The following is a 25,741-nucleotide window of genomic DNA, read 5'->3' on the forward strand; positions in this document are numbered from 1 at the left end:
TCTGATTTGAATAGAGGTCTTTTGAAAATACGAATTGCTTATCCAAAATCAGTAGTCAGTCTTATAAACATGCTAGTAACATGGACACAGTATGTTGTATGTATGCATGCATGTATGTATTAATTCATGTATTTCTGTATGTGAGTCTGTGTGTATATAGCAATGATATTTAAAGAAAAGGGGGCAATGATTTTGAGAGGGAACATGGGAACATGGGAAATGTTAGATATTAGCGGGTTTAGAGAGAGGTGAAAAATGATATAATTGTATTTTAAATTAAAATAAAATAAAACATAAAAAGGAAATATAAATACATAAATGAAGTATTAATTTCTTAACTTCTTAGGTTAAAACAATTACAGATACATAAGAATTTGTAAAATTGGCACATGTGCCTACCAATCTTCAAAAATTAATTGTGTGCATAAAGTTCTTGCACAACATCAAGTTTCAATAATAGAAATTGGCACCCACAGAATGAGATTTTTTTTATAAATGTCTTCAATTGAGATAGGATTATATCACTTTTCCCTCTCTTTCCTCTATCCTGCTCTTCCTAGCTACCCTCCTTCAATCTCCTTTCCTGTTCCTCTACTCTCAACTTAGCCTCAATTAGTCATGCTGATTATTACATATAGGACACTTAGTTTTGTTACTTGTACATATAAAGTTTCAAGGCTGCCCAAAGATGCTGTATTGGGCAATCAATAATGGGACTCAATTACGCTTATAACTAATCCACAATTATGCTCATAACTAAACCACATAAAGAAACTACGAAAAAGAGAACTCCAGACCAATTTCTATCATGAACATTGATGTAAAAATACTCAATAAAATTCTTGCAAACTGAATCCAAGAACACATCAAAACAATCATCCACCCTGATCAAGTAGGCATTATCCCAGGGATGCAGGGATGGTTCAATACACAGATATCCATCAACCTAATCCATCATATAAACAAGCTCAAAGGAAAAAAAAAAACACATCATCCTCTTACTAGATGCTGGGAAAATATTTGACAAAATTCAACACCCCTTCATGATTAAAGTCTTGGAAAGACATGGAATCAAAGGCCCATACCTAACCATAGTAAAGGCAATATACAGCAAACCAGTACTTAACATCATACTAAATAGAGAGAAACTTAAAGCAATCCTATTAAAATCAGTGACTAGACAAGGAAGCCCACTATCCCCCTACCTATTCAATATAGTACTGGAAGTCCTGGCCAGAGCAATTAGAGAACTAAAGGAAGTCAAAGAGATTCACAATGGAAAGGAAGAATTCAAAATACCACTATTTTCAGATGATATAGTGACCCCCGAAATTCCACGAGATAACTTTTACAGATAATAAACAACTTCAGCAAAGTGGCTGCATATAAAATTAACTCAAATCAACTGCCTTCTTCTACTCAAATGATAAACAGGCTAAGAAAGGAATTAGAGAATCAGCACCCTTCACAATAGTCACAAAGACTATAAAATACCTTGGGGTGACCCTCAAAAAGCAAATGAAGCATCTGTATGACAAGAACATCAAGACTCTGAAGAAGAAAACTGAAGAAGATCTTAGAAGATGGAAAGATCTCCTATGCTCATGGATTGGAAGGATCAACATTGTAAAAATGGCCATGTTGCCAAAAGCAACATTGAATCTACAGATTCAATGCAATCCCCATCAACATTCCAACTCAATTCTTCATAGAGTTGGAAAAAGCAATTTGCAAATTCATCTGGAATAACAAAAATTCTAGAATAGAAAAATCTATTCTCAAGAATAAAAACACTTCTGGGGGAATCACTGTCCCTGATCTCAAGCTATATGATGAAGCAATTGTGATAAAAACTGCATGATATTGGTACAAAGATATGCAGGTAGATCAATGGAACAAAACTGTAGAAACCCATACACCTATGGTAACTTGATCTTTGACAGAGGACTTAAAAATATTTAATGCAAAAAGTATAGCCTTTTAAATAAATGGTGTTCGTTCAACTGACAGTTAGCATGCAGAAGAATGCAAATTGATCCTTTCCTATTTCCTTGTACAAAGCTCAAGTCCAAGTGGATCAAAGACCACCATATAACACCAGGTGCAATGAAACTAATAGAAGAGAAAGTGGAGAAGAGCTTAGAACACATAGGTACAGGGGAAAGTTTCCCGAACAGAATACCAGTGGCTTATGCTCTAAGATCAGGAATTGACAAATTGTACCTCATGCAATTGCAACCCTTCTTTCTGTAAACCCAAGGACACTGTCAAAAGGAAAAAATGGCAGCCAACAGAATGGGAAAGGATCTTTACCAATCTTACATCTGATAGAGGGCTTGTATAAAAGATATACAAAGAACTCAGAAAGATAGACTCTAGAGAATCAAATAATCTATTAAAAATTGGGTACAGAGGTAAACAAAGAATTCTCAGCTGATTAATATTGAATAGTTGAGTAGCACCTACAGAAATGAATGCTCAGCATCCCTAGACATCAGCGAAATGCAAATCAAAACAACCTTGAGATTCCACCTCACATCAGTTAGAGTGGCTAAGTTCAAAAACTCAGATGACAGAGGAATGGATACAGAAAATGTGGTATATTTACATAATGGTGTGCTACTCAACTATCAGAAACAATGACTTCATAAAATGTGTAGGCAAGTGGATGGAATTAGAGACTATCATCCTGAGTGAAGTAACCCAGTCACAAAGGAACACACAAGGTATACACTTACTGATAAGGGGACACTAGCCCCAGAAAGCTCTGAATACCCCAAAACCAATTCACAGACATTATGAAGCTTAAAAAGAAGAAAGGCCAAAATAGGCATGTCTCAGCCCTTCTTAGAAGGAGGAAGAAAACACGGGAGGAAATGCAAGGTCAAATAGTGGAACAGGAATTGAAGAAAAGATCACTCAGAAGCCACCTCATCTTGGGATCCACCAAATATGCAGCCACCAAATCCAAGTACTATAGCTAATACAAAGAAGTACTTATTGGCAGGAACCAGATAGAGATGCCTCCTCAGGGACTATATTAGAGTCATATAGATACAGCTGAGTATGCTTGCAGCTAACCATCAGACTGAACTCAGAGACCCCAATGAGGGTGCTAAGCAAAGGACCTGAGGAGTTGAAAGGGGTTGCAACCTCATGAAAACAACATTATCAACCAACCAAACCCTCCAAAACTTCCATGGAAGAAAACACCAACCTTTGGGCACACATTGAGAGACCTATTGATTCTTTTTCCTATGTAGCTGAAGATAGGAGTGTCTGGCATCAATATGAGAAGAGGCATTTGGTCCAGGGAGAGCATGCTTTCCCAGTTTAGTGGAATTTCAAGGCAATGGGGTGGAGAGGGTGATTATGAGGGAGTGAACCTTTGTGAAGGCAAATGGAGGAGGAGGGGGATGGTAGTAGGGCAGTGGAAAGGGATAATATTTTAAATGTAAATACAGAGTATGTAATAAAAATTATGAAAAAATAATGGGATTTATTCCTGGGAGAAGATAATTTCCATTTTCCCAGACGGAATTGGTTGCCTGTAGTTATTTGTCTAAGAAAGTGACTCTGGAAAAGCTCTCCCATTCTATAACAACATGTTGACTGATATTTTTATTATCCCAGGCTTGTTAGGCAGCCACTTCTAAGTAAAACATTTTCACAGCAGACTTTCTGGTATCCTGACTCTTAATTTTTCTGACCTTTTTTCCAAATGTTCTCTGAGCCACAAATGCAGGACCTGTGAGGAGGGTACACACTGGGGCTAGGTTCCCCTTTATGTGTTATCTCTGCATTGACTCCAGTTGTGGTTTTCTGTGTTCTCAATTTCATGTAAAGAGCAGCTTTGATTAGGGAAAGAAACTACGTGTAACTGTGAGTATAAGAATCAAAATTGGAATGTAACAAGCAATTATGCTGGTCTGGAAAGGTGGTAGTTGTAGTCTCTGTTCTAAGAATCCCACTGCCACTGGGAAGCTGGCTATTTTTCCAATACCTGGTATCATTGCACCTTAGGTCCAGTTATACAGCTGATGGCTGTTGCCAACCTGTGAGTACGACTTATTATACCTTTCCGAATATCTTGTTACACTGTTTATCGTCATAATTAATGGATGCTGCAGCTGCATAAAGCTGTTTGTTTTCTTCCCTTCGTAGCTTGAGTAGTATTTTCTGGAATCACTGACGCTGGAGTGGAGAAAGAAGTCTGTGAGACCAGACTCAGTTCAAATCATCTAAGTCCCATGTCCTAAGTGTGAGGTGATTTCAGAAAGAAAATGCCCCTTCTTTACCCCAGTGAGGCAACTGCATTCTACATAGATAATCTATAGTGTTATAGATTAAAATAATATTTCCTGAAGCATTCTCAGGCAACTTTGCTGTTATTTTCCTCGTTCTTTCTTCTCCTTTATTGACCTCCCTCCTTTTTTACTATTTCACTTTTTCACTATTAGTATTTTAGTGAAACCTCATAAAATTTGACTTGAGTAAAAGAACATTTCTCTGAAAATCACTGAAAATATAACAAGGTGTATGTTTCATTATGGCTGCTTAGGTTTTCAATCCTCTGAGGCATAACCTAGTGCATCTGTACTCATCAAGTGATGTTCTCTGTAGGAACAAAATTCTCCACTGATTATCATGGTTATAAGTCCATGTTTCATAATTCTGTGCTTTCAGGCTAATATGTAACCTGAGTAGATATGTGTTTGATATGTGAGAGCTCAGCTGAAACTATCAGAATCCTGTGTCTCTTCTATAAGTGATTTATATGAGTGTCCATCCTGCACATCATAGTCAACCAGCCAGTGTGTTTTCCAGCACCTGAGTCAGAAGCCTTTTGAGTACCAGAATGTACAGCTTGGTCATGGTGAGCCCAATGTAAACCAGAGCCGACAATAAATACTAATATTTCCCTCCACACTCTTTTGTTTCCTTCAATTACTGATACTTGAATGGGGGCATTTTATCTTATGATTTTACAACACATTTTAAAATGTTAACCCCAATTAGTCCTTAACTGTATGTAATCTACTAAATGCTTTATACAATATCAAGTTAACCATAGATATGTTTAGATACTAGAGGAGACCACACAGTAATAGTTTTAATGTTAGAGATAGGGCCTTGACCAAGGTGTGCCATAAATTGTATTTGATCATATTCTGTGTGATATATAGTATAATCTTAACAAATAAAGAAACTAAAGCCTTTAGAAATGACTCTGTACTTTATTGCTGGCCTTAAAAGCTGGTAAAGTTTTAACTCACTTAAGTAGTAAACATATTCTGACATGCCACACATCTGAAAGAATGTGCCCAAGGAACACAAGCGAGTATTAGTTTGACTAACACAAAAGAGGACAACTAGACTTATTGTATTTCATAGGTTCATAGTTTTCAGTTCATGCAGGGCTTGCTTGATTACTATATAATTATGGTAAAAAAGAGTATAATAAAACCAGGAATCTGATGGTAAAGTGATAATAAGTCATCTTTCAGGAATGTCCCCAATAATTTAGTTTCTCTAGTAATGCCCTATTCTCTAATGTTTCCATCACCTCCTACTAAGGCTATCAGATTATAAATTCATTGGTGGATGAATCCACTGATTAAACAAGAGTCTTCATGTAGCAATTATCTGTCAACAATTAGATCTACCAGCTGGGAATAAAAATCTTCAAGCCATGTGCTTGATGTAAGTTTAGACATATTCTATCCAAAACATAAAATCTGTATCCTGCTCAATAGAGGAAATATGAATGCTGATTCTACAATTTTAATTTTAGTGTTTGTTATGCTCTCTTTTATTTATTCGTATATATAAAATAGAGAGACATATACAGCCATACTTTTGATTACTTTTTCCTATTTTTCCATCCCTTTCTTTCCAACACTGCAACACCACATAGGAGAGAAAGAATGATACAGTAGAAATGGGTGTCAATATTATTAGCCTATCTACTGCTGATAAAGGACATTGTGTTCCTTTTGGCAATTTTGATCATCCTCAGGATATCTCCCAATAGTAAACAGCAACCAATAACAGCAAAAGTGAGGACAGCGACAGCAACAATAGCAACAGCAACAACTGCAAGGCCAGCAGCAGCTTCCGCAAAAGAAGAAGGAGGAGGAGGAGGAGGAGGAGGAGGAAGAGAAACAGGAGGAAGAAGATCAGGATGAGAAGAAGGATAAAGAGAAGGAGAGAAAGAAGGAGGAGAAGTGACAGCAGCAGCAACAGCAGCAGTATCTGTGCCATCTCAGGACTCTTGCCTCTAAACTCTCTCAAGAGTTCCCAGAATTCCCAGCAAGAAATTACCTGCTGCTCGCAAAATCATGTCCCTGCCAAAGTTTGAGACAGATCATAGTCAGCTGCTGTGGAAAATCTGAAGCAACCCCAAGTTCCACACATGATTAAAACAAAAACATATTTCCCATAACATTTCTCTTTTTAAAGAAACCAAGAATCCTATTACATTTCCCCCTTTCTGTTTTAAGCTATCAAATGTGCTGTGTTTAGTGAGAAATTATAAACAGAGACTTTTCAGTAAAACAAATGCTTTTCAGATCATTGGCCAAAATTTTTTAGGAGACTTTTCCTAATCAGTTCTAACAGTTGTAAGTTTCAATGGAATTTATAGCTTTTCATTTCCTGGTGAAACATAAACAAATCCATGCCCCCAATGGAAAATTTCTGTGGATCCTGAAAGCCATTTTCCAATGGTAAGAAATTGCCTTGGATATCTCTCTTAGACCTTCTCTCATTTACTTGAATGGTATCCCTTGCTACGATGCCTCCACACTCCTGTAAGATTAGGCATTCTTTCTGGTTTATACCTCAAGGACTCATTGCTGCTAGAATTGGCTTGTCCACTTCTCAGGAAGAAATTACTGTATTTCTCACAGTTAATGCACCATGCATTTTGAGATGTGATATCTTAAGTGGCTTGGTCACAGTTTCTCTGCAAATGACTGAATTTTCCAAAATTGAAACACTGGGCATTTTGTTATTGAAAACCCTGAGCAGCTATTGGAAAAGCTGATAGTGATCTCTTTACACAAGTCTGTCCCTTCTTTATCTCTGGTAATAGTTGGTTTGAGATTAACCCTTTCTTGAAAACAGGGTGTTTCAGTTTCTTTTTAACCCTGCAACCTTGCACAGTCTCCTCCTCACTTTCCAGGGCTTCCATTTCTACCTGCAGTTTTCCCAAATGCATATACAACTCTACAACCCTTTCATAAATGAATGAGTATAACGAACCATTGGTTCTTTTATTTCAACCTTTTTTTTTTTTTTTTTTTAGTTTCTCATGTCTCTCCATTTGAGTTCACAAATTTTCCAACTTCTTAATAATTTTCCTAACCTTTTGAAAACAGAATGGGAGAAGAAGGAAGAGGAAGAATAAGAGGAGGAGGAGGAGGAGGAGGAGGAGGAGGAAGAGGAGGAGGAGAACAACAACAAGAAACAAAACATAACTTCTTTGAGCAAAGAAGCCAGATAACCCAACAACAACTGCCATAATAAACCTTTTGCTAATGTGCTAAAATAGAATATCCATTCACTTTTCCCTGCACTTTCTTCTACAGCATTGGAAATAAGATTTCCCAATCCAGTGTGCCACCTGTTGGATGCCACTTATAACTGGATATTTGGCTATCTCTATCAAATGTCTCCACCCTTATCCCTTCACTAAGAAGGAGAGAAAAAAGGCTAGAGGGGAAAGGGGACATCAATATCATTAGGAGTACCAAGTTCTTTAGGGAAGTTTGGATCTTTCTCATTAGGATATCTCCAACCAGCAACCAGTAGCCAAAGCACAGCAGTCATCAACTGGCAACCGGCAACCAGCAACCAGCAACCAGCAACCAGCAACCAGCAACCAGCAACCAGCAACCAGCAACGAGCAACAACAACATCAGTAGCAAACAGCAATAGCAGCAGCAACAACAACAGCAACAGCAGTAAGAGCAGCAACAGCCATGCCCTCTTGAGACTTTTGTATTTATGAACCCTCTCCAGATACCCCAAAATTCCAAACACTATATACTTGAAGAAACTATCTGCAGCTGCAAAATTATGCCCCTACCAGAGCATGAGAGAAATCATAGTCAGATGCTATGGACAATCTGAGGCAGCTTCATGTCTCATACCTTATATTCCAACAAAAATATATTCCCATAACATTTTGATGATTTTGAAGAAACCAATGTTCTCACTACATATTTATGTGTGTGTGCTGTATTTAAGAATAGGCACTTTTCAGTTAATTATTCTCAACATCTTGCACATCCATGAGTCTACATCCACCACCGCCTATTTTAAGAGTGGCATCTCTGGTTAAGGCTCAGAGTAGCATCATCTATATGTTCAAATATGAATATTTAGAAGGCAGATTGATACTATGTTGCCCTGCTTAGTTTTTGTCAACTTAACATACGTTTGAGTCACTTGGGGTGTGGCAACATCAAATGAAGAATTCCCTCCAGTAAATTGCCTGTGGGCATGTTTGTGGGGTAATTTTTCAATGTATTAATGTTGGAGAACTGAGCCCACTGTGGGTAGTGCTACATCTGGGAAGGTGGTTGAGAGCTATATAAGAAAGCAAGCTGAGCAGGCTATAGGAAGCAACCCATTGTTCTTTCAGGGTCCTTGTCTCTGCTCCTGCTTGGGTTTTTGTCCTGATTTCCTTCAGTAATAAACAATGATCAGGATGTGGAAGCTAAACAAATTTTATTTTTCACAAATTGTTTTTGGTCATGGTGCTCATCACAGCAACAGAAAGCAAAGGATATATGTTAATTTCCTCAAATGGAATCAGAGAGTGGATGGTTACACCCCTATCAATAGTTCCACTATTTAGTGGACACATGTTGCCTGACATTTAGTTCTCATAGATATATTTATAGCTGATCAAGACCATTAATGCCTTTTTCCTTTATTCCAGTAGCCTGTGTAGCATCTTCAGGGACTTCAAAAGGAAGGTATCAAGTGAAGTTTCCCAGCTCAGTTACAGCTTGATTACTTTATATTATGCATCCAAAGTGTATACTGTCTTAAATAATAGATTACTATCATCTACTGCAGGAAGGATATTGTTTGGTTTTATTTATAACACTTTCCTTTTTTTTCAGCATCTGTTTCAGAATCAGATAAAATGTGAGGAGTCCCCAGGGCACTGGGAGGGATGTAATCAAAATCCCCAGGGATGGTAGTAACCAGAACCAATCAATGTTACATGGCATTTAGCTATAACATTTAAAATGTTTACTGATGAAAAGGATATGCACAGAGAGGTTTCACAAGTATATTCTTTGGTTCTAGTAACTCAAACAGTTAATTTAATGTTGGTAAAATTTGCAGGTTTTAAATCAGATCCTTTAATTTTAATTTCTGTTTTTTCTCTATTTTTAAATCTTAACTACAAGACTAGAGCTCTGACTTTGTTTTCATTTTTAATATGCAGGGAGCTAGTCCATAATTATTTAGCTGTTTTGAGGGCTGTTCAAAGTCACATCCAGAAAAGACTGGTCAGAGCTTTGCTAAGGCATGAATTGTCTCTACTACAGGCAATGAGCACACACCAAGAGACCCCTGGCTCCAGGTGCATATGCAGCAGAGGATGGCATTGTCTGGCATCAATGGGAGAAGAAGCCTTTAATCCAGTGAGGTCTTGTTTTCACAGTGTAGGGGAATGGCAAGGAGCTTTAGTGGGAGAGTGTAGTTGGGACAGGGAGCACCTTCATGGAGCACCTTCAGGGTAGGGGGAATGAGAGGGGAATAACATTTGAAATGTAAATATAGTGAACATCCAATAAAAATGAAAAAAAATTAATTTAAGCTTGAAGAGACTCACATAGTCAATTTAATATGTATTATCAAGGCCATAATCTGAGATTATGTAAATGTAAAAACAAAACAAAACAAAAAGCCAGTCAACATTTGATAATCAGCAAACTACCTCGTGTTCTTATAAACTTTTCAGTTACTGTTGATTTCTTTTTTGTTGTTAGTTTTTTTGTTTTTTTTACTCACAATTTCTATTTCCTAATAAGCATATAAATTGTTCACAAATTTGGTCTAGGTACATATTTCCGTTTTCTAATAGAAAAAAAACAAATTTACAAAACTCATGCTTACATAAAATCATATTTAGAACATGCAAGAGATTGCAATAATGCAGGAAATCCAAAGTGTTTAAAATCTATGTCTTCAATATGCCAAATTATTTATGGTGAGTTTTTAAATAATATTTATAAGGTTATGAACATATATATCTATATTTTTACACCAAAGTTTTAGAAATTAAAATCAAATATCTGAATAAACCAACATATTGACACATAACAGAAGATCAGATACATCTTGCCTGTTATTATGATTTCTAAGAAAACAGGATAAAGTGGTGAAGTTCTGAACAATTTTCATCATTCCAAGATTTATTATGGACTTTTAGGCACCAAGGAAAGTTGGTAAGGTTGTTATTTAGAAGAGGGCTACATCATGCCCAGAGATAGTGGAAGCCTGTATTACATAGGCAAGAGAGACTCCATTAAAAGAGCATTAAGAAAACCAAGTTGAATCAACAACATTTGTTGAAAATGCTATCTTTTTCCTCTAGATAATTTTAGCTCCTTTGTCAAAGATCAAGTGACCCTAGGTGTGTGGGTTCATTTCTGGGTCTTCAATTCTATGCTACTGATATATCTACCTGCCCCTGTACCAATACCATGCAGTTTTTATTATGATTGCTCTGTAACATAGCTTGAGGTTAGGGATGTATTGCTGCTTCCAAGAAGTGCTTGCTGGCAGGAGTCTGATATGGATGTCTCCTGAGAGCCTTACCAATATAGATGAGGCTTGTAGTCAACTGTCAGACTGAGCCTGGGGCCTCCAATTGAGGAGTTAGAGAAAGAACTGAATGAGTTGAAGGGGTTTGCAGCCACATACAAAGAACAAAAATATCCACCAATCAGACCCCCCAGAGCTCCCAGGGACTAAACAACAACCAAAGCGAAACTCATGACTCTAGTCACATATGTAGCAGAGGATGGCATTGTCTCGTATCAACAGGAAGAGAAGCCCTTGGTCCTGTGGAGGCTCATTTCTCCAGTGTAGGGGAATGCCAGATTGATGATGTGGGAGTAGGTGGGAAGAGGAGCATCCTCATAGAAGCAAGGGGAAGGGGGATAGGAGAAAGGAGAGTCAGGAAAGAGGATGACATTTGAAATGTAAATACACAAAATATCCAATAAAAAGGGAACAAATACAAAAAAGAAATTATCTTATCTCTTATCTAATCACTACCTATTTCTTTTGGAGATCAAGTAAAAAGAACTTGGGATCAGATAATGCTTGCTGCCACACATTTATGTAAATAAATGAAATGCATTAGTAATACATTAATTAAGATTTGTGTGCTATTCTGGTTTAAGAGTTGAGTCAGAGAGGACAAATTCCTGTAATAAGATTATAATTTATCTTCACAGTAGCTTTTCTCACATAAATATCATCATCCTTATTTAGACACTGATTGCAGCAATTGCAGTAACAGACACAACTTTTTGCAGTTAGGGCCATAGGTGCTAACTCTAGAGACAGCCATCAGTTCATAGTGAGACCCTTTGTTTTTATTAGGAATTCTTAATATAGCCCACCGATGACTTACCACGACCAGCAGTCCTGTGTTGAACTTGTACCTAATCACGTGACAGTTGAGGTGTCATGTCTGTCTTTGTATATCTATAACCCTGAGAATCAGCAATACCTTCATCTTCAGCATAAGAAGAGGCAAATATGTGCAATTAGTCAAACTGCTTCTGCTTTTATTGAGGATCCCAATGCCCTTCCTTGAAACATCTTTAGCTGCCTCTTCCATTTTCTTTGATCTTTTATCTGCTCTGTTATCTCAACAAAACCATAGTAGTGGCTTTGGACACCTGATAATGTCTGCTTTTCACAAAGAGCTAATGGGTTATGCTTCTTCAAGTATTTCGGTAACATATGCGCGATTCCAAGAGAATAATGAAAAAAATATCCACACTTTTGGATCTTACTAATTAACTGAAATTATTTTTATGTTGATGTCAGTATTTATGAACATAAGCCCCACCTGCTTTTAACTATTGCACAGGATTATAGCAATCACAAACTGGTGTGTGTTACATAGATTTTTCCTGGAGAGACATGAACCAATATCTACTCATTGTAAATAGGGAAATCAACACTAAACTGAATGAATGATTCTACCAAAGTCCAGCTTGGCAAACTAGTAAGTTTATTGATGTTGCATACAAGAGCAGGTGATTCAATGGAGGCTGAATCATTGGATTCAAAGCCCACAAATCACCGATGGATGACGACAAAGGAAACCTACAACCCTACTGTTGCTTTCACGGCTTGTAAGCAGCTCGACAGGTCTGAGAGTTTCCCCATAAATTCTGCTTGAATAACTACAGGAAGAGGCCATGTGAATACAGTCTGTTTGCCAAAACATTGGAGTATTTACTGCCCGAATCTCATGAGCTTCTCTTTTGTCCTCAGGAGGGACTATTTAAACTCACAAGTTAATATACAGTACTCCAGCTCTGTCTTCCTCCCCTTCTGCAATGTTTCCTGTGCTTTGAAGCAGGTCAAGTTTTCCATTCTGGTTGAGCACTGAACTGCTGCCCCAGCAACCATCACTTGCTTTAATGAGCTTCATCTGTGTTTATGAGTATCCATGGATGTACCATCTATGCAAAAAGCAAGTTTTCTTCTATGACTATCCACAGCTGACAGATAGAGTGATCAATAGATACAAACACACCTTTAGAAGGCACATTGACAGACATATGTACTGAACAAAACAATAGCAGTTACTTCCCCACTGGGTCCTATACTTCTGCAGCCATAGGATTTTGTTCTGGCTTGTAGATGGTATCAGGTCTAAATTCCTTCCTGTGGATCAGGCCTTTGGAAAGCATGTACATCTTAGATTGCATAGTATTATACAATGTGCAATATGTAGCCAGGCTTGCCAGTTGATGATAAGTCTCTTTTAGTAGTCTGAGTAGCACATCCTGGCACCATGGAAGCAAGCAAGAAAAGAGCTTAGTCATAGCTTTGTTTCTCCATGCCCTGGAACCAAAGGATAGTGTCTTCATCAATGGAGCCTTATTAGTAGAGTCTAGAACCAACAGTAGTGGTAACAGCCTTTAGATCTTATGAGCCTTAAGAGTCCTCTTTGGTTAACAACTCAGGGAGCTATACCACCTCTGGTATGAGGATTTTCATTTAATCATTTATTGGTTAATGGGAATGCCCCTTTCTACCTATGTTTCAATAGTTAAATTCTTTAGTTACTAACGTAGTTAGCCCATTCTTCCATTCAATTAACTCACCTCCAGGTAAGTTGTAAGGTAATAAAATATAACATTGCACCTGGTTGTCTTTACTTTAGTTCTACAAAGTAGTAGTATATATATATATATATATATATATATATATATACTGGGTTGGGTGAAACTCTAGAGGGTGGCTTTATATGTCACTTACAATAATTATTTTTCTAAGAGCTTGTGGCCGTGACCACACAGGTGATGGCACATCTGCATGCTTCATTGATGGACATAGGCCCTATGAAGTCTATGTAACAGTCTCTTAAGGGTCTGGTTAATTTATGTACTTTTTACTTCAGGGCATCTGTCCACTGAGGTCAGAAGCCGAAGCAGGCTCCTGATGATTGAAGAACATTTTATTTTGCAGGACCCTGAAATATTTTACAGGAAAGATCATGGCTTTAGCTAGTATCATTCTGTCCTGGCTTCTTTGGAGAGAGACTTTACTTGAACACAATGAGCAGTCTCTGACATGAGAAGATAACCCATACTTTGATGAGGGGATTTGCTTCGTCATCTCTGGGAGGATTTTATGCACTCACACTGTCTGATGCCACATGGAAAAGTACCAGGGTTTCTGATTCATGTGTAATTGGATTATATATTTCCTTCCCACAGTTGCCACCCACTCCTGCTCCCAGTGACCAAGCTAGAATCTATTATTCATTAGGTTTTTTTACCCCAATGGGACATCAATGAAGTCAAGCTTCTGAATACAGGGCAACTCTTGGTGAAGACTGTAATAGGCCAAGTAACATGAGTTCCTAATATCCATCCTGCTTGTATTAGGACTACAAGTTAGCATTCTTTCCTCTCTGACCATCTAAATTGTGTGTGTCTATTCATGTTGATACACCTGCTCTTTCCTAACTGTTGCTTCTTATTCAAAGTTAACAGAAGGACAGGTAACATATGTGGATTATGATAACCCATTAATGCCCTCAGGAGGCACAAGAATGTCAGTAGCAACTCTTATATATCTGCAACCACAAGTTGCCCTAGGGTACCATATGCATCTTTTCAGAGTTTAATACTTCCTATGACTTTCCAGTTGTGCTTGGCCCTTGCATTTCCTGTAAATTTATCTCAGATGCTTGATAATTTAGGTGTGCCTGTACATCTTTCATGTGATTTTTAAATATTTAAAAACACTCAGATGTTAGGATTATGGTATTGATGATTTTAAATTTTAAAATAACCTCTGAAATTCAAAATGATCCCAATCAAAGCAATAGCTAGCTATCCAGGTCGATGGTTATTAAAGGTTTGCCCACTGTATACTGCTATCATGACTGTTCTTGCTGTGGCTTTTTGTTTGTTTGTCTTTGTTTTTGTTTTTTTAGCTTTGGAGACAAGGCCTTATTTTCTATTGCAGACTGGCTTTGAATTCAGATCCATCAACTTCAGCATTGTATGTTCTTGATATATAGCTGTTGCTGTGTGAATTTTCTTCTGTGTCTTCTATTCTATTCCACTGGCCTTTGTGTTCACTTTTGTAGGGGGATTCTGCTGCTTTTGTCTCCATTGCTTGATCAGTCAGATCTGATGACTTAGCATGCTTTTTTTTGTTTGTTTGTTTAAGGTTGCTTTGGTATCCAGGATCTCTCATGTTTGTATATAAATTTTAGGATTCATTTTCTTCATCTGTAATGTCATTATTGCATTGACTCTATATGTCTCTTGTGCTGTTAGAAACAATTTCACAGGAATATGGGAGATCTTTTATCTTCTAGCATTTTCAGTGTCTTCAAGTTTTTCTTGTAAAGGTCTCCCCTCTCTATGAATAGCTTTATTAGATGTTTTATTTTGTTTTCTAAAATAGTTATAAACAGGATATTTTCCATAATTATTTTAGAAGGGGCAAGTTGATATATATCTTTGTTTACACACACACACATATGCAGGCTTGCATGTGCATATAAATACGTATGTGTGTGAAGGATATATATATATAGCACAATGTTATTTATTTAAAATAACAAAATTCATCATACCACTTTTGATTACATTTTTAGATGATTTAATCTCTCCTGAGTTTATAGCTTTAGTTTTGACGGGGTCTGAGCTCTATAACTGAGCATAGCATCACCACTGAATTCTTCTACCAAGCTGAGTTCATAGTTCTACATCCTATGTTTAAATAGTGAGATGATTATTGTATACCATCCAATTAAACAACTTTAAATTTTGTCACATATGGTAGCAACTTCCCTGGATTTAGAAAATAATGTATTATTTTCCCCCTTTATTTTGGTTTTATACAAGTGTACACATCATTGGTGTTATCTTCAATATTTCTTCCCTATAACAATGCCCTCTTGAGTTATGTTTTATTAAATAGTTAATTTAAATTATTATGTAGTAAGTTTAGCAAGTTAGACACACATAGGCCACATAAATTTCCCAAGATAAAAAATGTTCAATCAATGCCACTTTTCTTTTTCTTCCTCTTCTTCTTCTTCTTTTTCTTTTTTTTTTTTTTTTTTTTTTGTATTCTGAGGATTCTTAGATCAAGGCTACCCTCTGTATTTCATGTGATAAATAGATTTTTTTTAAACAATGTTGACCTGAATGGAATATTTTATTTACTCGTTGGTGGTGATGAAGTGCACTAAAAAAGGAAGCATATTTTTGTTGCTTTCTATATGACCTGCCATTACTAATGACTATGCCTCATGACACCCACCCTGATGGTCACCATAGATCTTTCTATTATGAACACATTCCCACCCTTATGGAATCAGTTCTTTGACTTCTCTTTTTCACTTTACATGGGGGTTTGAATAAAAATGGTTCTCCATAGGCCTATAGGTTGAATACTTGGTCCCCAAGGTGGCAAAACTATTTGGGGAGAGTTAGAAGGTATGGCCTTATTGGAGGAGGTGTGCTACTGAGGTCCACTTTGAGACTGGAAAAGCTCATTCCTTGTGCTTATTCTCTTTCTACCTACTACTCTTGGTTCAAAGGCAGGTGGTCATGCCTCTCTGCCTTTGCTCTGCTGTCTTGAATTCTATCTCTTTAGAACTCTATGCCCCAAATTAAATACTTAACAAGTAAATTTCCTTAGTTATTGTGTTTTATCACAGCCATAGGGAAGTGATTAGGACACCTGGGAATTCTTTCTTTTGAAAGCATAGCTGAAAAGTCTTTTCTTCTAAAAATTTGTCCCTTCGCTTGCTCAATGTCATAAGGCTTTGCCAAGTGAATTAGCAGGCAGAGGAATCTCACTGGTCTATCATTTGCTTCATTATACTTCTAGTCATTCGGGAGTAAGAGTTGTTTTTATTATCTTTCCTGATCATTTAGAATTTGGGGCTGAAATGAACTAAATGGGGTTTCCTCTACTCTAGCTAGCTTCCCTTTGTAGAGTTATGAGTACTGGAATCAGATGGAATCACCAGGTTTCCAATGGTGGTCTGATATAGGGTATTTGTCATAATGTAACTATGAGTACTTCAAGAACTGATGCAGTTGAAGAAAGAATTACCTATAAAAATTGCAAGTACCTGTGTGATGGGACTGAGACATGGCTTTTCGTAAAGGATTCTGGGGAAAATAAATGTAGCTTCCCTTAGCACATACAATTGTTATCTCCATTGTGGACTAAATGCCATATAATTTTTCACTCAGTGGGGTACAATGAATGTCTCCTAGGCTTTTATGATTTTACTTCCAGCATCTTTCAGAGACATTAACTTGTATTGCAGGTTTCAAGATTGTTATTGATACTACACAAGGAGGGCAAGGAAAGAATCTTAAAGTAGACTCTGGAATCCAGTCTTTTTCTGTATGTCCTTCGAATATGAATGAACTACATAAGGCATCTTTATCACTTTTTTCTCTCAGGAGAGTGAGAAATTCAGGTCAGCAAAAAGAAGGAAGTCTATGTTTGGCTTTCCTCTTCTTCCTCTTCTCCTTCTCCTTCTGCTTATGCTTCTCCTTCTCCTTCTCCTCCTTCTCCTCCTCCTCCTTCTCCTTCTCCATCTCCTTCTCCTTCTCCTTCTCCTCCCTCTCCCTCTCCCTCTCCCTCTCCCTCTCCCTCTCCTTCTCCTTCTCCCTCTCCCTCTCCCTCTCCCTCTCCCTCTCCTTCTCCTTCTCCTTCTCCTTCTCCTTCTCCTTCTCCTTCTCCTTCTCCTTCTCCTTCTCCTTCTCCTTCTCCTCCTTCTTCTTCTTCTTCTTCTTCTTCTTCTTCTTCTTCTTCTTCTTCTTCTTCTTCTTCTTCTTCTTCTTCTTCTTCTTCTTCTTCTTCTTCTTCTTCTTCTACTTCTTCTTCTGGTATTTGCTTTGTAGGAAAGCATTACTGAGTTGTCACCATGATTCTTCAACTGCATCTGGCTCCTTCTCTCCCTCAAGTGCCAAATCAATGCCAAATATCTTGAATAATTGCTGTATTTTCACCATTTTGATTGCTATAGTGTGATTTCCAGTAATTGAAAGAGACAAAACATATAACAATGGACAGACAGTCATTGGTAGTAAGAAGATAGAGAATATTTTAGCAGATGGGCAAAGTTACAGCAGATGTACTTTAACCTGATTGCAGTGAATTAACTTGGCTTAGATGAGAACATAACAAAAGGAGGGAGACTCAACGGGGACAAAAGGGTAGGACTGATTAATCATAGTCCAGCATTATAATATCTGAGACTGAAACAAGACCTGGGCTCCAGGAACTTGGAACTAACTCATCCGATTATAACAAACAGTACAGAATATTGGATCTGAAATAAACTTTAGAAATGAGTTGTGTGTGTGTGTCTCTGTATTGCTTGTGTGTGCACATGTACATGTGTGCTCACACATTTATGAATATGGAGAACAGAAATCAAAGTCAAGTGTCTGTCTTTTTTGTTCTATATATTTTTGACTGAGTCAGGGTTTTTCAATAATTCTGAAACTTACAACTTATAACAATCATAATGAGACTGGGTTGTCAGTGAGCCCCAGGCATTGTTCTTTCTTCATGTTTCCAGCACTGGGAATACAAACATGGTCTTCATGATTGTGTAATAAGCATTTTACTGACTGAGAATTCTCCTCAGCCCCCTACAAATGAGATTTTTATTGACTCAAGACCACCATCTTCTGAATATTTATATCATAGATTTGAGAATTTTGGTATAAACCAGGGCTTTATGATTCTTCTGAAGAGTTTATTGCTAGTGGATCACACACACACACACACACACACACACACACACACACGGGGTGGGGGGGAGAAACAGAGAGATAAAGAGGTAAAGAGAAAAAGAGAGGAGCAGAGAGAGAGGGGGAGACAGAGGGGGAGAGGGAGTGAGGGAGAAAGGGAAGGGGGGAGGGAGGGCAAGAGTACACCACAGTAAGGACTGAATTGCTGTTGTTGCTTTCTGGGTCAGTCAACTTCAGTATCCAAAATTATATAGTTAGCAGTAAAGTTGTGACTTGACCCCTATACAGTATAATATCAATGTATGTAGTTGTAAAAATACTTTAAAATGTTCTAATTGGACCACTAATACTAGTTATAAAAACATTCTAAAGATATCTGTTTCTTTCACATAAATCTATTAATAGAGGGCATGTGTGGGTATGTCTTAGTGTAGGTTTACCATTCATGCTCACTGATGACTAATGTGCTTATAGTTTCTTTTTTTTTAAAGAGGAGTACTGTTCTCTGCAGGCTAGATGGTAAAATTAGATACATACAGTATCTCTTTGGAGGAATAATAAATATAGATTTTTCAATATGGTGGCATAATTTATTCATTTGTAGAGATTAGGAGAGATTTTGCTTATTGAATTCTTGGGTAAGTTTTGTACTGCTTGCCTGCCACTATGGATTACATTTCACAGGTCTTGTTAGATGTTCTCTTTGATTTAAAATTGATTGATTTCCTGGAAGCAAAGTTCTGGGAGAGACTTAGTGAGGGTAAAATGTTGAGTGTTGAACGTACTTAAAATATTGATAATAAAATAGATCTCCTGGTTGAATATATATTTTTCTTGTTAGTGGGCTGAATTAATTAGTTTAACATTTTAAGCACAATAGATTTGAAATTGTGAATATTTGACTCACTATATACTGCATTCAGCATTTTTTTCTGCTTTCTTGGAAATTCTGCAAATTCAGACAACTGGAAAGATGGTAATATTTTAAAGACTTTGGTAATTTACTATACTCACATGGCCACATGCATATAAAGAAATACTGAAGTAGAAAAGTGGTTGTATATAATGATATATCAAAATAATTGTTGATTTTAAGTGTAACAGTGAATAAAATGGGCAGATATTTAAGGTTAAACAAAAGAAAATGTCAAGAGCCAAATATTTCTTTCATGGAAGATTAAAATTTAAAATAAATTGATAAACCAAAACCAGACAAATAACAAAGAACAATAACCACAACAGCAAAATCCCTGGTATTATTACTTGGAAGGCTGACAGGAGCCACAATCTACCATGAACACCATGGGAGGCTTCAGAATGTTAAATTGTGGGAGGCAACAAAAGGCTATCTTGTACTTGATGAACATCATCAGAAATGGGAAATAAATCACACAGTATTTACTATATATCTATAACTGTACTCTGTTCTAGCAATACCCTCTTCTATTCTGACAGGAAGTAGATTATCTATTTATGTGACATAAAGTGTCTACAATTTTTTTTAATGGATGGGCATGAGAATTATAAAAACAATAAGTTTTGGTGAAACACCAAGGAACTGTTAGATCTCTTCCAGAATGAAGCTGGTGCCACCTTTCCTTTGAGGTGATATTAGCATTGAGTAAGTAGCCACTCTGGGAATTGGAGACATTCCTAACGATTGGCAGAGAAATACCATTATCACTCAATTTGCTTCTCTCTTACTGCTATGACATATTACATCTTTAAAGAAAGAAAAATAATTTCTTACATTTACAATGGACACTTGTGTCCAAAGAACAGTTGGAGAAATTCAGTTTACTGATATGTACATTTCAGGTAATCAAAGGGAAATCATAGTAGGAATGAGTAGTTAGCATAGAGGATACATTCAGTTCATCCCCATATAGCATCTTTAAAAAGAATACTAAAACAAACTTGACAAAGACAGACAGGTAATAGCTATATATCTTTAGGAATGGGAATTTGCAGGAAGGAATTAAGTGGCAGAAATCATGTTCAGTACAAGTTGCTGGCCCCTATCACATGTCTACAAGGGTCCAAAGTTGTCATAGCAGTTTTGTTTGTTCTGGTGTGGGACAGAATATTACCTTTTACATTTAAGTATGTTCTGGTTTGAAATAAACAATTGTAGAGCTGAAAGATTCCATTGCTTGTCTTTTCTCAATGGCCTTTGTGGGTTTTTTCTGGTCTATACATGAGTGAGATTGTGAGACACTTTGTTTAGAATTTGGCCCATTTTTGTTCAATACAGCAATTTCTCATGTTTCTTTTGTTTTTGTTTTATTTTATTTTTGAGAAATGACTGTTTTAATATGTTTTACTTGCAGTCTCCCTATTGAGTTTTTCTTTATTATATATTACTAGTATAGATGCATAACTTGGAAAACCTTTCTTTCATTCTACATGTTGTCTCTTCCCTGTGACAATTTTTTTTTTTTTTTTGCTTTAAAGAAAAGTCTGACTTAATGCCAGATATATATTAGTTTTAATGTCTTTTGTAAAAAATGTCTTTGCATATTCCTTGGATATGAGTTCTTATAATATTTCCTACCCTTGCTTTAGATTTTAATGTTTACTTTTTTAAAAATAAAAGTGGAAATTAGGGTGTGTAGTTGTCTTATTCTGCCCAAGGACACCAAGCCTCTTAGGACCATTTCTTGAAAGACTTGGCTTTAATTCTGTGACCATGTAAATGTTCCCTGTTTAATGTTTTCATTGATTGTGGATTTCATGGTATGGAAGAACTTTCTTTTCTCCTTTGCATATACTGGATCCCATTTGGTATTTTCTTATTATTCTCAGGTCATTTGAACTGTAGGCTTTCATTTCCTAATTGGCCAATGAAAGCAGGGATTGAGTTTATATTTTTATATGAAAATATTGAACTAAAGCAGAAACTAATTCTGCTCCTGGTGTTCAGTACTAATTTATGCCAAGTGACCACCCACAGAGTGGAAGGGTCAGGCATGATGTCTTCATTTGCATAATGAGGGCACTTTCATCTCAGACATACTTTTCCCCTCTGATTCCACAAGTGCTAGGGCTTCATAAGTATATCACATTTAGGAAATAAATATACAAACTTTGTTACTCCCAATCTTGTATGTTCTACTCTCAATACTATTATTTTTTTATGTTTTATATATGAGAAAGATTATAGGGTTCATATGGAACCTTTAATTTTTTTATGAAGTATCTGTGATCTACTTATGTTGCATGCAATATAATAACTATACCATGCTTTAAAATATCATTTAACAATTTTACATATGGGAACCCTGGTCTTCAGATGAGTTATAAACCATCTCACAGAGTCATGTATTACCCAGTGATTTTTGTGACCCTACTTTTGTTTTTATTACAGTGTTCATCGATTCTCACAGCAAATGCCTACCAAATCCTTGTAAGAATATAGAACACATTTGGTGCATTGTCTAAGTTCACATTTTCACATAGGATCATTTCTTTCATCTAATGGTGGTTTTTCAGACCACGGTCCTCCTCTTCTCTAGATCTTCTGTGATTTAAGCATCATTGCCATCTCCCTTCATAACCAGGAAACATTGACGGAGTCTTTAGGATGTGCCTGGCAGCAGTCCAAATTCTGTCCTTGGGAGAAATGGGAACAGCTGCCAACAGCTGTCTATTATTTTCTATCTAATAATCGTTCATACATTTGAAAATTATTTCCCGAGTCTAAGATCATTCACTTTAAAAGAGCCTCAAATATTAGACAAGGTCAATTGCTGCACAAGACAGAATGAGTGGGGTGAAAGAGAACATCTTCGGGAGAGAGAAAGCTGTGTGTGTGTTACCCAGCTGGAGAGCCATTTCTCCCATAATGCAGCACGCAAGCACAGAAGAAGATGAGCTGTCAGTCTCCTGGTGCACATCATTTGTCACAAGTTCTTTTACATGTTCACAGGAAGAGACACCTCTCTTAGTATGCAGAGCTTGCTATGGGACCAGTGGTCTCTGTGCACACTCAATGCACTTTGTTCTTGTCAGTTAATATAGCTGAGAACAGATGTACTGGAGGATTGCAGTTTTTGCTTCTGCTCTTGACAGTTGAAATTAAAATCAAATACCAGGCTATAGCTGTCTATAAAGATATATGGTTGTTCCATGCTTCCAAATGTTGGGGATTGGCTACAGTGCTTTTTTGGGTAGACATTGATTGCATGTAACATCTCACATAGGAACCATAGAATAGCAACAGAATATGATGTAATTCTCATCTGGGACTTGGATAAAAATTTCAGTGTGAAAAAAAGTATGCACATGCCTTTCACACCTCATTCCCTACTCTATGGAATGAGCATTTAGCATGTTCACTAGCTTATCATTTAACAGTGATATTGTTGTTCATGAAACGTGGTATCAAAATGCTACTGGCCTGTTAAAATAAGATCTCTTTTGAATAGAAGAGATTGCATTACTTCAGCTATTAAAATCATTATTTCCAGGTTTATTTAATAGAAATTGGAGTAATATATCTCTTTATTCTATTTTATGATCAGTATTTTGAAAGACTTCCTTCTTTTAGATTAAAAAAATACTCATCTCCTCATGTGAAATTTTACTTGAGTTTTGAGGTTTTCGTTCAGAGAACTTGATTAAACACTTCTGAGGTAAGGAATGTTGAGGCACTTTGAGGAAACCTAATAGTAAGACAGAAAATATTCTGTTGGAATTATGGAGTGGAATTGTACTCATAAACTTTATTTAATTAATTAAAATATTTTATGTTCATTTTATGTGTATGGATATTTTGTTTACATGTATTTGTGTGTGCTACACTTGGGCCTGGTGTCCATGGAGACCAGAAGAGGGTTTTCTATCCCCTAGCACTGGAGTTACAATTGGTTGTTTCTGTGGCTACTGGGAATAGGATCTAGAATAGGTTCGCTGAAGAAAACCCAGTGTTCCTAAGAGCCAAGCCATTTCTCAAGCCCCTAATCTGTTACTTGCTTGTTTGTTTATTTATTTATTTATTTATTTATTTATTTATTATTTAGTGATAATCATTTCTTTTTTTCTTTACTTTGCTTCCAATTCCATCCCATTAGCACTGACTGACATTTTTGGACAGAGGACTCCAATTAAATGGAACTGGCAGATCTCCCAAACTCTCATATTCTCTACTACTCTCACACTTCTCTTCCAATTGGAATCATTTTCACAGAGGCTAGATCTCCTGGAACTCTCCCAATATCAGAGACGTTCTCCTACATCTTTCAAATATATACCCAAGCATTTTATACTATGTAATTGACTCAGGTATTAAAAAGCAAGATCACTCATGTAGATGTATGTGTATATCATGCCATAGGTGTACTCATGTATACATATGTATATACGTGTATAGATTTGTATATCCTAAGTAAACTGAAAGCACAAAGACATACTTGTAATTGGATAAAATTATTTAGAACTTTAAATTGTTCTTTTTATGAAAAGAATCACACGGGACTTGTTCTTTCTGGGAAACTACAGGGCGTGGTCCCATTGAGCCCCTTTGTCACAGCATAGTTGCCACTTGATAAATTCATAGCCTTGTTTTCTATGTGTTTCTGTTTGAGGACATTTTATTCTGTACATGTCATAGATTCATTGATTCCAAGCTTACAGTTAGCTGTAGAGTGATTTAGGGTTGGACAGGGGTAGATGTAGGCATCATCTTCTCTGCAAGACTTGCTGTCCTCTTCCTGCTAAATATCTCAGCTCTGTGGGAGTCAGGACAATACTACATACACTACCAACATGCACAGGTTATGGGGGATAGAGGACACTTGTCTGCAGTACGAAAGCTTAAACAATATAGCCCAGCATTGCTGCTTTTACTCTCAAAGAATAATGTCAATAACAGCTTTGCTGAAATGTTTCTTTTTTTGTGAATCTTGAGTTGATTGTGAAAAACTTCAAATACTGAGTTTATGGTTACAAAAAAATTGATGAGGGTGTGTGTGTGTGTGTGTGTGTGTATGTGTGTGTGTGCTTCATTCACATTGACTAAAGAAAGGAAATTAAAAGATGGTTTAATAAATCTAAACTGAAATTGGATTTTTTTTTGTAATGTCCCAAATAAAAACAAGCCTATTCACATTACTTAATGAGGACACGGGTTCTCAGGCATGTGAAAGAATCTTCAGTCTGCAGTAAGTGTAGCTGAGTTTGTGTCAATTTGCTGTTTATGAAAGCAGTTTGTATTCACTCTTCAGTCGTATGTTACCTGATTATATGGAGGAATTACCAAAATCCCATGAGAAGGATAGTACATGCAGTCATGTTATCTTTGATAAGAATTTCTGAAGGAAAAGTAAACAATCATCAAAGAATAGTCAATTCTTATAGTCCTCATATAGATCTGATTCCTCACAGGGATTCCAAATCGCTGACTTATGAAACCATTCAGAAAAGGGCTCCTGGCTCTCCATGCCCATTTGTCAGGTTTTTTTTTTTTCTTTTTGTTTTTGGTTTTTGTTTTTGTTTTTGTTTTTGACAGGATAATAAAGAATTAATGGGGAATTCAGGTCTTTGGAAGAGTAAGGTCACAGGCTTTTGCCTGCAACAAAATTTCAGACTTGTACTTGATTGTGATACAGCCCAACATGACATTACTGCCTCATAGAAGGTTTTCCTCCTTATCTTGTTCAGTGGCTTTCTGGAATCCAAATAGTGATACTTTCTCCACATTGTAGACATCTGTCTTCTGAATTCTGACAGCAATGACCTTGGAAATCTAGTCCGTGAGCTCCTCTGTTACTTCATCATGAGTCCATGTATTACCACAACAGATGTCTAACACTTTAATATGATGGATTTTATTATATTTCTCTGACCAACCTATTGGATATTCATAGTTATCTTCACTTTTCAGTTTATCATGGTAGATAGTTGTTTTAGGATGAGGGTAGCACTTGGCGACTACTATGTCCTTTGAACCCACTCTTCCAATGTATTTTCTAGATTTTTTTTTTCTTGGTTTTCACTTAAAATTTAGCACTTCATTACTTTTCAAATAAAACAGGGGTGGGTTAATTTTCTTCTTCCTCGAGTCATACATAATTGCCATATTAGCATCATAGTCTCGTAGAAGATGTTCGCCATCATCTAGTGTGATTGACAAATGTAATTCCTTGCTATATTTCTTACGATTGTTTTCTGAAAGAAGAGCTGGAGGGAATATAATATTTTCCAAAACATTG

Source organism: Micromys minutus (genome assembly GCF_963924665.1).
Source record: "Micromys minutus genome assembly, chromosome: 17".
Lineage (NCBI taxonomy): Eukaryota > Metazoa > Chordata > Mammalia > Rodentia > Muridae > Micromys > Micromys minutus.